The 15,795-nt window shown below is 42.6% G+C and overlaps 1 protein-coding gene across 4 annotated transcripts in view; it reads right to left on the reverse strand.

The window, feature by feature from the left end:
- Positions 1–15,795, reverse strand: part of FAT3 (FAT atypical cadherin 3) — a gene marked incomplete at its 5' end in the record, with an annotated part of 320,867 nt that overhangs the window by 301,157 nt on the left and 3,915 nt on the right. The gene's annotated exons all lie outside the window — the stretch shown is intronic.

Raw genomic sequence — 15,795 nt, forward strand, 5'->3', positions numbered from 1 at the left:
GGCAGGGGTGCAGACACAACGGGTCCCATTTTGGATGTTGTGGTGGGACCAAAGCCACCGTCATGGTCCACCCTTGCCACGGTCTGAGCCGTTGGGGCTCGGCACGACCCCGCGCTCTCCCAGCCACCACCACCACAGCCCTCTGAATTGTCTCATTTCATTTTCACGGACTGTTTTTTCAGAGCAGAGTATCCCAATGAATAATACAAATATGCTACAGTATTTCTTTGTAAATTTAATTAAGCAGTTGAAGGGAGAAGTAAAACACGGCCACGCAGTGTACTAATCTACAGCCGCTCCGCCACATCGCGCCTGGGAGAGCACGAAGGGAAATTAACAGCCACAAAAAAGTTTTATGGTTTCGTTTCCAAATATCTGCAGCAGAGAAAATAAAAATCAAGGCAGCAAAATGTGAGATGTAAAAAATATCCTCAGTATTATCCAGCAAAAACTATGTAATATAATACAAAGGATACTGTATCTGTTTTACTTTGTTCTAAACATGTAGATAGCTCTGCTCATTTTATATACAGATATACAGGCATTTTGATTACAGCCTAAATAGTTCCTATTCCACCCTAATTTCAAGGGTGTAACACATCACGCTCAGCAATATGTAAATCTCAATTAACAACAAAATAAAAATGTTAATGTTAATTTATAATAATAATAATTATTAATAATGTTTTTTCAGGAGAACAGAGATATCCATCTACTGCTTAATGCCTAGTTCCCATTCAAGAGAGAAACTCTATCTAAATAAATAACTAGAGATGAAAACACTGATGCCTTCCAGGGTTAAGAGCAAATTGCAGGAAGGTTACAGGACACAGATATTGCTGCTGATGGTCTGGAGGATTTTGAGTCCAAGTTTCAGGACAATAGAACTCAAATTCGGCAGCTGCTGCCATGGCACAACAACTGGCAAGACAATACTTTTTTAATAGATATATTTCTTTTTCATCTGCGATACTGTACATTTCGCTGCCATGACAACTAAACATTTTCTGCCCATCTGTATGGTGACAGAATAGATATATACATCTGTTCATGAATCTTGTTTTTAGAAGACAGATAATATTTTCCCAACTTCTGTATGTTTTTAAAGCTCTCTTCAGAAAGAAGCAGAATATTGCTGCTTCTCTAAATGAGCGGTCCATAAATCACACCACACAGGCGGTATGTTGCCCAGGAGATGCTCTTAACATCACTCATCGCCACCACAAATGGAAAAGTCAAAACGGAGGCTGGTGACAAGGACCGGGGAACATTACCCTCAGCACACATTCCCTCCCTGTGTTGACTTTGCTTATCACCATTAGCAATATTACTACCTAGAGACCTACCTCCTTACCTACTGATCAGAAACACAAAGCCATTTTCGCAAGAAAAAAGAAGAAAGGACAACATATGAATGATTAGGGACAGGGAAAGACATTTTACTGCGATGCAGTTTAATAATTCTTTGAAGTCTTTGCAATATCTTCCATCCCAAGGCTTCCACTTCTTTAGAACACATAATTCAAAAAATAAATTAACTTTAGTGACATCAAGCAACTCAACCAAGGTTGTAGCATCACTAATCTTTGTGTTTGCCTTGTCCTTAGGCACTTCCATTAAATAAAATCTCCTTTTCTGCACTACCAAGCCCTGACCCTACGCACAGGCCAGGCTGTGACATCGGCACATGAAATTATTCCCAGCCACAGTAAGTAACAGATTCTTGAAATCTTTAGGAAGATTTAGCTTCAGATTAGTGAAAAACTGAAAAAATAAATGGTTCTGGAGTCAAAGAACTGCAATGTGGAGACAACGGGGTTTGACAGGGCATAGCTTTACATTTAGATTGTACTGGGAAGACACTTCCATACACTGAAGGAAAAAAACAATCCAACAAAAACAGTATCACACGAAAGAAAGGAAGGATCTGCAGCTCTGACTGCGGAGTAGAAGCCAATAGCTACTGAAACAGAGTGGAAAAATGTGAGGAATACGAGACAGCAGAGCATCCTTCCCTAAAAGAACCACTAACGTCTTTCATGCCACACAACACAGCAAAACGATTTGGCAAGGCAGCGAAGCCATGCTAAACGCGTCCCTTCAGCACATTTTCGAGCCAAAGCATCACGTGGCGCAGGCAGTGTTAATCTGCTCCCCCGGCTTCTGCGTGCTGCCTCGAACCGCCTGGCCACAAGCCCAAAAACCGGAATTAGTTGCTCAGATTAATTCATGTCACCTCTCTGGCGAACCTCGTACGGGATTTAAAAGAAGGACACCATGGCAGGGCTCCTTACTGACATGGCAATTACTCTAAGCAGGCAGGTTAGCTAGTAGCTGCCAAAACTATTTATTAAGGTAAATGGAGAGAGAAACATCGACAGATCACACAGAATCACAGAATGTCAGGGATTGGAAGGGACCTCAAAAGATCATCCAGTCCAATCCCCCTGCCGGAGCAGGAACACCCAGATGAGGTTACATAGGAAGGTGTCCAGGTGGTTTTGAATGTCACCAGAGTAGAAGATGTGCCCCCGGTGTGCTTCAACCTCACCTACAGCTTTCCCACCTTGCCACGCTCACGTTGCGTCCATCAAACCACAGCACCGATGCAGAGGCAGCACATTTCAAGCATGTTCTGCCATCAGCTGCCTCACAACTAAGCGGCTTTTTTCTCACAGCACCTGAAAGGCAGGAGCACAACTCCTCCAAAAAATGCCCGACTCCACCAAAACGGTCTCACATTATTCCTTACAAGGAATATTTCACTAAGGGGAACATCCAGCAGCCCTTTCTACCTCTGGCCATCAGCTCCACAACCGGCAACTGTGGCTAAAAAAATACTGTAGCTGCATTTTTTACCTGCTTAAAACGATGCATAATAGGACTAGCCACAGCATAGAGCTACAGCCAACCCCTTCGCCAGGCCGAAGGGAGACACAGAGGCTATGGCAGGCAGGAGTGAGTGTAAGGATCCATCTCATATAATACTGAAATTCATTTTCTATTGTGCTTCCACCCGGCACTGCAGTAAGCCAGGTTTCAGAGCATCACTCAGCCCCAGAAGGCGGAAAGGAACAGTCTAGGCAACCTGAGCACACGGCTGTTGGGTATGTACAGTGCAGTCAGTGTAACATTTCTATAGCTAATTATTTGGAATAAATGTACTAGCTTAAATAGGTCACTGTGATACTACAGTTCTCTTTGGAGATTAGACTGGGAAATAAGTGACTCCCGAAGGGACTTCTCCTTTAACACCCTCCAACTCCAAATACCAAGTGACTGTATTACACACATCCGCTGCAATGCATTTTGATACGTGTTTCAATCAAATTCACTCATAGCATTTTAAAGCCATTAATCATGCGAGCATCACAACTGGCACAAAAATGCCTTTGACAATGTGATGATCATTAGACTTATTGTACAGACAGGTAAAGTGAGGCATGAAAAGGTTAGTCGTATTGCCAGAGGGATTTTATCTCTCTCTGCAACATGTAGTAAGCAGTTTTATCCATCTGATAGTTGCTCTGACTTGCAGTTTCAGCTCGAGGCTCAGGGGCCCACACCATAAACACCACGTAGCAAATAAGCATCCTAATCAGCTAACACAGCGAATCCCCGTGGCAGCACGCATCCCACTCCATCACAGCTGCTCTCTCGACACATGTTATTTCCAAGGCATTCCTCCATCCTGCTAAAATCATTTCTGGTTCATCAGGATGACTCTCCATCAAGTAACATCTACAGAACAGGGAATTACAAATTTCCTATAGGGACAAGTTGTAAATGTCTATATATGGCTCAGTATGAATTCTAATGGCATGAGTTATACCACTGCAGCTCCATGCATGGATGGGTCACAAGCATCAAAAAGGTAACCCAACCCTTGTCTTTGCAACTGATCTCCCTTCTCTGCCTCCACCAAAATGGCCAGTGTTTGCAGGGCCCATAAATCCAATCAAGGAACTGTCACTCTCACTCTTTTTCTCAAAAAAAAAAAAATCTCTCTATATACATATATACATATTTTCTTCTGTCATTGTGTTCCTGAACTTTCACCAAGTGACTATGTGAAAAATCAGAGTCACTGCGTTGAGGTGGTAGGAAACACCAGTCAGGACCAGGAATGTGCTGCCTCTGTTGTGGTCTGAACAGATACGTGTCAGGTTTCAAGGGGGATGGGAATCACAGCCTTATTTTACTGAAAAGATGTGATTCTTTACAAGCCATTCAAGTTACTACAGCAAAAGCTGTTTGTTAGTTTGTTTGTTTTCTGTGTAGATCAGCCCTTTAGGAGCCCTGCTGGGGAAGACAGTACCTCCTGGATCCAGGTGACTGGGGAAGGGGGATCACAGCTCCTCTGCCAGAGGTTCCCATCCCCTCCAGGGACCTTCCAGGAGAGTCCAAAGCCTCTTGTCCAAGTGGACAAGGTTACGATTGACAGCGTAAACCAACCCGGTCACCCTCCCTGTAACCACATGGTTGTATCTGATCACGTTTAATGTCTTACACAGAGCTTCCAACTGGTACCAGAAGACTTTTAATTTGTGGGTACAGAGAAACAGATTTTCTGAGAATTAGCTGGATTTTATCTTTGCCAGTGACAGATTAATATTCATTATGAAAGATTAAGCAATTAAAGGAAATCCCCATTAAAGAGCTGAAACATATGCAAAAAGTTTTAAATACTGATATGTTTACACAAAGACAACACAAACCCTTCTGTGCTCCTGACAATATAGGAATGCAGCACTTGGCATTGCAGCGATGGATACAGCCAGCAACCTCCACCAGCAGAATATCCTTTTTCCACTTCCAGCATCAATAGTTTCAATCCTTATAGTGCAGATAATTCAGGTATAATTTAGATATTACCTTCCATCTTTAGAGGGAAGCAGCAATGGGTTTTGATAATAAATTGATGGGGGGCCAATCTCTAGAGTCAGCAGTCCTAAATTCATTAGGTCAGGTTTATTAAACAGATTTTGCCATTTACCCTTTAGCCAGCACAGCTAAATGTCAGTCCTGTTCCTTCCTCATAAACAGTCCCCATTTCCTCTCCAAATGTCACCGTAGGTACAGTCTCCCTTTCTGATTGTTTTGCCTTTCTCCAGAAGGACACTTTGCACCTCGGAAGCTGCTTGCTGCCCACACTGAACGGCATGTTCCCAAAAGGAAGATATCTCATTTACGGCAGAGCCACACTAGGATGCAAAGGAGCCACACGCTCGCAAAAAGCACCTCATCTCATTAGCAAATGGCTAACGGGAGGCTGCCCCATCCCCGCGATGGCAAAATATGAGGTTATCATCCCAGAGGCAGCTGCATTAAACACTGGCGATGGCTTGGACTGCAATCTGCCATCACCCAAGAGTTATTGCTTAACGGTAATTAAGGCAAAGCAAAAAACCTTACCTAATATAGCCAATTGAAGTAGTGCAGAACCAACCAATTCATTCTTAAAGACCATTTCAAGAAGAAACAATAAAATCCAGTCCTTCTAAAAACAACTCCAAGATCCTAAATAATGTAAGAAGGGTGGTCTCCCGTGAAAAGACGTGCTGGAATTCGGAAAAATCTGTCCCATCCACCACTGTAGCAATAATCGAAACACTTGTTTCTCATGGTTCCATTCTTTTATTTATCTCCAGGGTTGCAGCTCTCCATCCATGATCAGCCAAGTTCAGCTCCATCACAGAGATGATGAACACCTCAGGTTCCCACTGCTTTCAATGAATTTCTACATTGCCATTTTCCTCCCCCAAAGAAAAAGAATCAAACTGTTGACTCATCTACACCTCTCACACCCCTTCAGTAAAATGGGAAACTACATAAATGTTGTACATCAAAGAGGTTCCTTCATTAAAATGTGAAAAATAATTTGTGTACTTTAGATGAAAGGTGTTCTGGGACCGTGAAATTTTCTGGCAAATTTAATTAAATCCCGTAGTTATCCTCTCATAAACACAAAGCTTTTGGGAAAAAATGTTATTCAAAATTTAAGTGATTCACAGGGCTCATTTTCTTTTCTTTTTGCAAAATCTTCACCTTATAAACTGAACCAGTGGTGAGAAGCAAAACTATTTTTAACAACCTGCGTGTAAAGTTACACTTCCAGATTAGGAATTCTCAGTAAAACTTTCAAATAAAGAGGAAAAATCCCCAAATAATTATGGGCTGACATGATTTAAAAATCAGAAATGAATTTGCTATGCAAATTTCAGTAAAACTGAAAAATCGAAGGTTTCCATTGTGAAAGATGTGCAGATCTAGCCATCACATTGTGGAAGCAAAGAGCTATCAAAACCATTGTAAGGGAACTGTCTTCCCTCTGAATATCCCAAGGCAGCAACTCAGATATGGATTCCAGAAACTCTTCTTAAATCAATGACTTATAAGGTACAGAGTCGAGCAGCTTGAGCTGGGTGCCTCCAGAAGAGGGACCCAAGTCAAAAAAACATTGGGCAATTATATCCTTACAACCTAAGATTCCCATCCCTCACATATCAGTTCAGGCCAACTGTAAAATCACTCTGTGCTTTCCCCATTTTCCACTGGATCCCTTCAAGTGGGACATTTCTTATCTCTGCAGGTAGTTGTTTGTCTTTCACCAGCCAGGCTAGATGTCAACCAAAGTCCTAACCTTTAGTTGTCATTTTGCACCTGCAGTTGGGAAAAAATCAGTCTTTGGCAATAATCGAAACACTCTTGTTTCTCATGGTTCCATTCTTTTATTTATCTCCAGGGTTGCAGCTCTCCATCCATGATCAGAAGCTCCCCTTATCTAATAGCCTGAACCACTGTGAGCCTTTTTTTGCTTAATGAGGCAGAAAGTTCAAAAGTTCACAGCTTGCAGTCTCAACAAACTTACTTATGCTAACTGAATTCTATATAAGGAGTTTCTAAACAAGTTCTGTAACAATCATAGAATCATTTCAGTTGGAAGAGACCCTCAGGATCATCAAGTCCAACCATAATCTAACTCTGGCACTAAACCATGTCCCTAAGAACCTCATCTAAACGCCTTTTAAACCCCTCCAGGGATGGTGACTCCACCACATCCCTGGGCAGCCTGTTCCAATGCCTGACAACCCTTTCCCTGAGGAATTTTTTCCTAATATCCAATCTAAACCTCCCCTGGTGCAACTTGAGGCCATAAGCATTATCCCAAAAAATTCAATAAGCTAAAGCAGTCTGTTCCCTAACACCATATACAATCAGATTATGCTCAGGCCAATGTAAACACTTCTTCATAATTAGTCCTGACATAAATTAAAGCAAGAAAGTTTAATTTCATTCCTTGTAGTCACTAGGATGATTACTCATCAGTGCTAATGGCCAAGAGCTCAGGTTTGTAACTAAAAACTGGTTTTCAATGGCAAAAGCAGCCACTTAACTCGAGTCAGACCCAGACCTCAGCATCTCCTTAGCCCTGGAGCTGCCCACCTCTCCAGTCCGTCACCTCGGAGAACTGTCACTCGTACATGTACAGAGAGCACACTTCGCTCAACTCCAAGATGAAAATATCATCAATGTAATTGAAAAAAAAAAACGTTTCCTAAGAGAAGCAGCTTCAGGCTGCCTCCCTCTCAAGGGAGGGTCACGGTAACCAGGCTGTCAACAGTGGGGGAGAGCAGCAAAGTCGAGATGTTGCTGGCTACAAAGATACTGCGCGGTTAGATTCTTCAGAACATAGTACAGACATTAAAGAGCAAGAAGTCAACATGTGCATCTAAATGGAGGGGCAGGCAAGCTCCGTAGCATCCTGACCAACCATTTAGATGGGGGATGCACTGGAGGGTACCACAGCTTTCTGCAGACCCACACTCCCCACTTTCTTTCTCGTTCCCCCAATGCCGAGAACACAGAGGAAACCAAGCACAGTCCTACATGTTCATACACTCCCTGCTCCCACAGCACACTGCAACAACACCTGCCCAAGCAGAGGGCAGGTACCACCAGCAGCGCTCAGCCGACCGCATCTCATCAGCTGGGGTAGGACTCACCTCACCTAGCTGAGCACCATGTTCACGTCCAACCTTCATGAGACATTCAACCAGGGGAGCAAAGCCATACGAGATGAACACTGCCCCAAGTGAAGTGTTCAATGCAACCCTCAGGTCACCTAATTACAGTGAGAGATCACCCAGCTTTCCACCCCACGTCCCTGCCCTGTGCTCTGCAAAAAACCTGAGGCACACAGCCTGCAGATCTGTCCTCAACACGTCCCCAGAAAAGGAGAAGGATGTGACAAACTCCTAACCACAACTGAACGGCTCTACCTCTCTTTTGTTAGCTCTGAACAAAACGATCAGGTCAATGCCAGTGAACAGCTTTGAGAAAGACAAAACTGTAGCACTGCAAACACCTAATGCAAACCAACTGCAATGAAAACTCCCTCCGCACACGCACTCCGTTTGGCTTTCTCTCAGTTTTTTTTCTTATTGGCAACACTTCAATGCTAATAAGACACCATAAGTGTATAAAATGTAATAAAGATGTTTACATTCAACAGAAGACTACGGATTAAAAGAATCTGTTTTGTGAGGTATAGATGCTCATCTCCAAACATCTATTTTCAGGTAAACACGTACATATGAAGAGAAAAATATCTGAAAAATATACTCTTTTTTCTTTGCTGGCAAAGACCTGACAAGTTCCAAGACTTTGACACTGAAATTAGCCAAACAGCCTTAAAATATGACACAATTATTTAGCAATGAGAGCAATAAGATTGGAAGAGCTTTCCAAGCACGTGCCTGATTTGTCATTACTTGTAGCCCTTGAACTGCAAACAGCTTCACAAAAAGTACCCTTTAATCCAGTTTCCACGTTAAATTCTGGAGCGTGCCTATGTGCTGAAGCAGGGGAAGAGACATGTAGACCTATATTTTGGATCAGCCCATGCTACCACCTGTCTCTGTTCCAAACCAGCCCCACAAATTCCTGTTTCACTCTGTCCAGTTCTACTGCTCCCTAAAAAGCCACACCATCCGTCACAAGGGTCAGACGATGCGGCCACAAGGGCCATGAGGATGTGGCCTCGATTTTATTGGCCACTGGAGGTTCCTCTCTCTTGGACGTGTTTCAGGAAAGAATTAAGCAGTACAACAGAAGTGGCTCCACGTAATCTTAGACACTGTTGAAACATCCTCCTCTGTACGCCCCGAGAGGACAGGGCTGCTCGTACTGCCCTCCATAAGCCGGCAGTTTTGCATTAACAACATCACTTCTCAGTGCCCCTGGGCTCCCATTGGTGCCTTAGAAGAGCTAAACCAGATTTTTCTCCAGTTTCCGCTGAACCACCATGAATTGCTCACATGGGAAGGCAGATCATGGTCTGAAGTGATGCCAGGATGAAGCTGGTGCTCAGATGCTCCGACTGAACACCAGACACTGAAGTTAATTTTCCTCTAGTATCATCTAACTGACTGCCCTGTGGCTTGGTCCCATAGCTGGCACTTTGGGCATAAGCTTTCTGCAGGAGCACCTGGCTATAATTTAATGGACGATATGCACAGAATAATGTAGGGGTGACTTGTGGGGTTACACACTGAGGGAGAGAATAACAGAACATACAACAATACAAAACACTCTTGGAAACAAATCTCAAGGGTGACAAAGGTGACAAGAGGAAATAACAAATCACACATTTCTTTACTAACAAATCACTCAGAGATTGAGATGAAATGTTTTATCATCAGGAGCATCCTGAATAATAAAGGAGATACTCTAAACATTTTCCAAAGAAGGGAAAACATGCAAATTGCAGCTAGCTGTAAAAATTGTACATTGTGAGCTGTTTCATGAGGTATAAAGCCCAGAGAGCTGAACAACAGGGATGGAACAATTCTGCATGACTGGTCTCACTTAGGAAACTTTGAAAGTATGTCAGAATGATACTATGGGCCCTTTAAAGTAAATATTTTCATGAGCTGATAGACTGTTTTAGGGCTCATATTATTAAATAAAAAGTTAAACAAATTCACTCTAGTGAGATTAAGACAAGCCTTGTTCTTTTATGAATTTACGATTACAAATGGCAGGGAAATTATGAACACACAGATACAGAATTTATTTAAAAAACCTTGTTTTTCCACCACAACGAATTTTAAAGAAAAATGTTAACAATTACTTTCTTAAAACTGGAAATAATGAATGAAGGAAAGCTTGCACTATTAAAAGCTGCTAGAGATAACTCACAGACCAACGATAACGCGGTACCCCAGACTCAGAAATAGCTGCTCCCAGGAATGCTTTATTCATTCCTGACACAGACAGAGGATGACAGATCAGATTCTGGCCAGGACCATGTTCTGTGATCCATCTGGCACGTTCCTTCCCAGAGAGGCTGCTCAGGAGATCCATCGCGGCTGGGCTGAGGAACGACCAGCTCCAGTTCTGAGCAGCTGTATGGCCTGAAGTTACTCTGAAAACTGGGTTTAGAAGCCTGGGATAACTAAGCGGCTCCAAAATACTGGCTCCGGGTAATGAAATTTGCCTACACTCACCAGCAGAATGAAGAACACCTGTAATACTAACACCTTGAAACTCTACACTGAATTCAATTCTACAAGTGAGTCTGCCCAGATTTACTCACTAGCTCCTACGTGCTTTCATAAAATCAAACAAGCGAGAGGAAAAAAAAATCATGTATCACAAACCACTTTCATTTTTACTTGATTTTGTTTCAAGGAAATGCTAGTAATGGTCTTGCATAAATATTTATCAGACCACTCAAATTATAATAAATGAAAGTATCCTTCAACTTGCATACACAATAACTGAAAACTGTTTTAGAAGACAGTGACAACAAACAAAGAGTCCGAAGTAATAAATTTATTCCTTTCTGCCAGACAGATACAACAGCGCAGGCAGGTCTGTTTTATTGTAAACTACATCATCTGGTGTTTCTAGTTTCCATTATTAACCATTTGAAGATATGATTAGGGTTTTCCAACACCGACTGACTTCTTTTTAGACTCTAGCCACAGTTTGTTAGGAATTTCTGTCACTCATGAGAATTTCTATTGCTCATGAGGTACCTTAAATGGTATCAAATAGAAGATCCGACTGCTATCCTTGGCACCACAAATAAACCCAAGGAGTCTGCAATAATTTGCACTCTGCCTCTATTTAATAGTATCCTTAAGATTTCAGCACAGTGGCTTATTCAGCTGAATTTCAGGGCTGAAAACACCTAAAATAACAAGTTAACAGGGTCATCTGCAGCTCCTGTTCTTACCAAGGGGCCTCTACGGGGGTGGAAATTAGCGCCAGCTAATGCCTAAATTTAAAATCCCAATGAAAATCAGGGGAACTCAGACTCCTGAATAACCTTAGGAAATTAGGTTAATAAGTTTTGAAAGCGTTGCTTAAGTCCACGCATATGGGCTTCGCAAGAACATTAAAGATGCTCTAAGCATTTCATGAATACTGCTATTTTATCTCAGTGTTTGATGTCAATGGGACTTAAGAAGATGTTTCAGTGCTTTCCTGGGAAGCAGAAAAAGACCTATTGCTCCAGCTTTCTCACCTGTGTAGGAGAGCTAGTCATTCCTTGCACCCCAGGGCACTGTCACACCAACTCCAATGAAACCTACAGATGCCTTTGCAGCAGCAGATGTTGAGTCTCTGCTCCTCTAGAACTCATTTTGTTCATTTACCATTACTAGTACATCCACGAGTAATGTAGGGGTAAATATAGAAACTCCTTGAGTGCCAGGCTGTTACATCAACTGTGCACAGAGTAGAAACACATGCCAGACTTAAAAAGTGGAGCTTGAGTCAAAAAAGCTGTTTAGCTGAACCACAAATCATTAAAAAATGAGAGGGAAGACGTCAGTATTTAGGGTAGGACTGATCTCATCTAACTGAAACTTTCTAGTTAAAAAGTCAGTAAGTCTTGCTAGTTAACCAAGTCCCTACTGCAGCCAGAAAAGAGGTATTGCTAGATGGCATTTAGTTTCCCAATGTAAGTGGTATCATAAACCCATATGCATTTTTTGGACTGACCACCAGATTCTGAGATAGCAAAAATACACCATTTTGCTGTGGTACCAGCACTATGAGGCTGCACAGAGCAGAGTGGAGAAAATCCAGGTTTTTAAGAAGGCAGTAGAGGACCTCTGTCTGACAGACATCATTTCCACAAGACTAGTTATTATCTATTAGAGTTATCACTACGATGAAAACTCAACAGCACACTGTCATCCCACAAAAACCTTTAACAGAATTCTGCTCATTTTGTGTTACAACAATCTGGAAATATAGAAGGTTTTTTTACATAATTCACTTCTAAGTCTGTAATTAGCAGACTGGCAAGGAGTGTGGAGGAATACACCAGGTGGGAAGCAGTACTGGAGATGAAGAAATGGCTTGAACTTCTCCATGGCCCTTGAGCAGCATAAGGGGAAGGTTATCATCCACCTCCACAAGATCAAAGCATCAGATCTTGATGACTTTCTATAGATAGAAAAGAGGGTGGGAAGCTCTGTCTAGCACTGTATTCTCAGAAAAGGGAAAATCATAAAACATTAGCTACATGACTCTCATCCTCTATACTCTTAAACACCTTATGTCCAGTAACATGCACTTCTTTCCACTTTTTATTTCTAGAACTGCGTATATGTGTGGGTTTCATATTGAGAGACAATTCCCTGAAATTAGGCTAAAACCATCAGTCTGGTAGAGAGTACTCATCACAAATTACCCAGCATGCAAACCTGACAATATGGAGGAGACGCCCAAGCTTGCTGAACACAAACCACTGTTCAGAACCTGAAAGGAGAGCAGCCTGTTGTGAAACCCACATTAAAAGGAAGGTCAAGCTTGGTGGAGTTAAGATGCACCTATAGGCAGCTGTATATAGAATCACAGAATGTCCTGAGTTGGAAGGAAGCCACAAGAATCATCAAGTCCAACTCCTGTCCCTGCATATGACAACCCCACAGTTCACATCGTGTGTCTGAGGGTGTTGTCCAGTCTCTTCTTGAACACTGTCAGGCTTGAGGCCATGACACCTCCCTGGGGAGCCTGTTCCAGTGTCCAGCATCCTCTGGGTGAAGAACCTTTTCCTAATGTCCAACCTAAACCTCCCCTGGCACATCTTCCTGCCATTCCCTCGGGTTCTGTCACTGGTCACCAGAGAGAAGAGATCAGCACCTGCTCCTCCTCCTCCCCTTGTGAGGAAGCTGTAGCCGCCATGAGGTCTCCCCTCAGTCTGAACCCCTCCAGGCTGAACAAACCAAGTGACTTCAGCCGCTCCTCATACGGCTTCCCCTCCCAACCCTTCACCAATTTCATAGCCTCTTCTGGACCCTTTCCAGTAGCTTTTTATGCTTTTCATCCTGTGTTGCCCAGACTGCACACAGTGCTCCAGGTGAGGCTGCTCCAGTGCAGAGCAGAGCGGGACAATCACCTTCCTGCCCTGCTGGCCATGCTGTGCTGGATCAGCCAGGACTCAGTTGCCCTCTTGGCTGCCAGGGACACTGCTGGCTCATGTTCAATTTGCCATCGACCAGAATCCCCAGATCCCTCTCCGCAGAGCTGCTTTCTGTATCTCTGTAGTGGGATAAGAACAAAGCCACCATGCCAACAAGTGTGCAGCAGCATGGTGCAGTGTGGATCCACCACACAGACCAGCTCCTTCTCAGGTATCTCTGCACCATTCCCCACGCTCAGTATCGATCTGCCTCGTGGAGCACAAGCACATTTCAGCACACAGGTGACACCATTAAGATGGAATATTGCAGAAGAATAAAAATAATGCACTCGAGCAGAATTTTGCTGAATGCACGGACGTGCTTGGAGTCCAGCCTGCTAACGTATCAGGATGAATTTGGCCCGATTTACATCCTAATGATTATAATGGATGCTGCAGTCTTCTTTTCATTAAGGCAGCAGCCAAAAATATTGATTTGTTGTACTTCGCACTCCTGCTTACCTTCACAAATTTCAGGAGAGACAGTGCATAAGCCAATAGAGCTCGTCAGTTTAAAAGTGACAAATTAACTGCACTGAAAGTAAATAAACAGCTAACTCTTTGTAAATTAATTCAATATGTGACTTGAGCTCTTTTCTACAGCTAGAAATGTGATTCATGATTCAGCAGCATTTGTGTTGCTACCAGTTCAATAGCAGGGTATTAATGTTGTGTCCTGTTTGACACAGCAGGTCAAAGTCTGCACCTGGGTTACAACAGCATGACTTGGAGTAACTCCTGAAGCCCCAAGCCCCGCTCTCATCATCAAGCCGCATGTTCCCCAGGATGGTTTCAAGAAGGTTGAAGTTGTACTGAATATTTGAAGAAAACAGAAAAAGAAACCAAAAGAGTCTTTTGATCTGCTGGATTATCAAGTGTCTTGTGGAATGGTTCAGTCAAACAGGACAAGTGAGAGGGTTTGTTCATTTTCATGAAAATACTAGTGAAAGAGTGAAATGAAGACAAATATATACAACTTTTAAAGCTGGGGGTGCAGTTTGTGTTTGAGGGGCTCCCCCTCAGCTAGATTTCAGTTCTGGAAATAAACTGAGTGGTTTACTCTGGAATATTGAGTACAATTCCCATTCCTGTAAAAACATGATTCATGCTTTAATGAACAGGGACCCTAACATATTGTAAAGCTATCACTCCTACTAGTCTAGACACAGGGTAAAAAGCCTCCTTAATTTATTAATGAGCAACATGGACTAATTTACTCTCCCTAACAATTCCTTTCAGTTCAATAAATGTTGGTTGCATCTCGAGATTTTCAGACCAACGTTGCAGCATTTGGACCAGTCTCCTATCCCTTTACAAAGAACCCATTTATCTGAAATTGATGCTACTGAATAAACAGGTAGGCAAATCTATTCAAATGCAGGAGCTTAAACTGAAATTCATGTTCAACTGCCTAAGTAAAGTTGCCCAAACGCCTTCAACTGCTATTAGCACTGCAGGGCATGCAAGTTCTTAATGTTTCTGGAAATTAGAGTAGGTGCCCTCTTGACTTCTGACACTCAAGTTTGATGTTTCTGGACACAAGGTTTTGACTATATCATCTGTGCACAGCTGCAGCAGAAAGACTATAGCACAAACAGAGTAAAAATATTTTTCACTGCTTATGCTCAGACGCGATCCACAGCATTTGCAATGTCGTCTGTTTTTCATAATGTTCAGTTTAGAAAGCTGACATTTGATTAAACAGTTTGATTTTGCCAAAACATACATTTTAATCTTATGTTTTAATACCACATTCTCAATTAAAAGCTTTAGAAAAAGACATACAAAGTCTGCTCAAACCACAGTAAGCCCACAGACCTAACATATGTAACATAATTTCTGAAACTGTTGACTAATATTTTCTAATTTCCTCACTACTTCTAGTACCACAGCTGCACCATTACTCCCTACAGCTATCAGGCATTTAAACACTCAGCTTGCTAAGTGGTTCACTAGATAGCCTTTCATACCTGGAATTTCCACATTTTCTGACAGGGTGGCAGAGCAGTGAAGTTCAACATCTTGAAATTCTTCACTTTATTAATACCGTTTTCTAACACCGAGGTTCATATCCTACTACATCCAAGGGAAAACTCGTGCATTTGGTTTACAGGTACCATCTTTCCCTGTATTTCACAGGATGGTTGGGGTTGAAAGGGACCTCTGGAGATCATCTAGTCCAACCCACCTGCTAAAGCAGGTTCACCAGAGCAGATCACACAGGAATGTGTCCAGGTGGGTTTTGAATGTCTCCAGAGGAGACTCCACAACCTCTCTGGGCAGCCTGTGCCAGGGCTCTGGCACCTCACAGG

Source organism: Nesoenas mayeri, assembly GCF_963082525.1.
Source record: "Nesoenas mayeri genome assembly, chromosome: 1".
NCBI classification, from domain to species: Eukaryota; Metazoa; Chordata; class Aves; order Columbiformes; family Columbidae; genus Nesoenas; species Nesoenas mayeri.